Below are 1,542 nucleotides of genomic sequence, written 5' to 3' on the forward strand. Positions count from 1 at the left end.
CCCCGCGGGTTTCCGCCGCACCTTCCGCCGCTTCGGGACGCGCCATCCGCGGCCGCGCAGCGAACGAACATCCACCGGCCCAGCTCGCTGCCCCCGCGGCATCACACCCATTCCTTCAAAAATTAAACCTCCCCCGGCAGATCCGATACTTCCTCCACCCTGCCGTAATTTTCCCCTAAATATATATTTTGATTCTCAGCTTCGGATCCGCATCCCGGCGCTGCGGGATCCTGCCCCTTCCCGGCCGGACCGGGTTGCGCTTTGGGTTGGCTTTGGTGGCGAGTTATTAAAGGAATTTATTGGGGGGAAAAAAAAACCAAAACAAAACAAAACCCCACACCGGCATGATCTACGTGACGTTTACTCTTTATTTTGCGGGGGGGGTGTGGAATTGGAAGCCGTGCCCGTGCAGTGGGGAAGCGCGGATCTTTGGTTCAGAGCGGGGAAACAATCGGTCTGAAGCGGCTTCGCGTTCCCACGGAAAAGGAACGTCCTTTCCCACCTAATTCCTGGGGACTTTTCAGGCCAAGCGTGGCAAAGAAATGTCTATATTTCTGTGCTTTTTTTTCTGGGCTAAAATAAAGAGGGGGAAATAATGTATAATCTGTAGCGCGTTACAATAGTTTAAACCCTGCTTTGGGAGGTTAATTCTGGCGAGATCTCGGGCACTCGGTCTCTCCTGCTCGGTACTTTATTCTCTCCCTGGCAAAACGTTGAATTTTCGTCGCCTTTGGAAACCTTGGTGGATTTCGGTTTTCCGCCCAAATAATGCCCTTTGTTAGGGAAACCCGCGGCGTGAAACGCAGGCGGGATGCGGCGGCGGGAGGAGCTGGACGAGGCGCTTATTTCACCTCCAACACCCGCTGGGAACCGAGGATTTCAAAATATAAATAAATAAATCCCTCAAAACGCCCTTGCTTTCCCGGTAAGCGGTAAATATTATTTCTTCCTAAGTAAATATTTATACCTCCGCATGCATCGACTAAAATAAAACGAGCAGCCCGGGATGATGAGATAGTTTGAACTTTATAAATAAGGACTCGCTAATCATCTGACGCGAAAAGGGAGACGAGGCACCTGAAGGGAGCGGGGGGTCGGTCGGTGGCAGCAGGGCCCTACATGGGCACCCGCGGGGCTCCGCGCCCCACCGAAACCCTCCCGCGGCCGAATCGGTGCGTGCGGGGCGGCTATAAAAGTAACAAGTTGTTTCACAGTTGTGTCTGGCTAATCATTTTTACACAAACAGCAAATGGTAGGTGATTCGGGCAACACGCGCGGAGGTTGTTTCTATATTTAGCCGATACCCCTGGGAAAAGGGAAAGGAGCCGCTTCTTGAATTCGCTTTTAGGCTCAAGAAGCTGCTGATCCAGGGCTTCCAGAGGACACCGGATAACAGGGGCTCATTCCATTCTCCGGCCTTTGTTACTTATAAAATTACTCGCTCATATTTCCCCACATAGCAGCAATACCTCGGGCTCGGCATCTGCGCGCCGGCGGCGGCGGAACCGGCAACTTTCCTTCCCCGCTACCTCCCTCCGCCGG

This window comes from Chaetura pelagica, unplaced genomic scaffold (assembly GCF_000747805.2).
Source record: "Chaetura pelagica isolate M959 unplaced genomic scaffold, ChaPel_1.0 scaffold212, whole genome shotgun sequence".
NCBI classification, from domain to species: Eukaryota; Metazoa; Chordata; class Aves; order Apodiformes; family Apodidae; genus Chaetura; species Chaetura pelagica.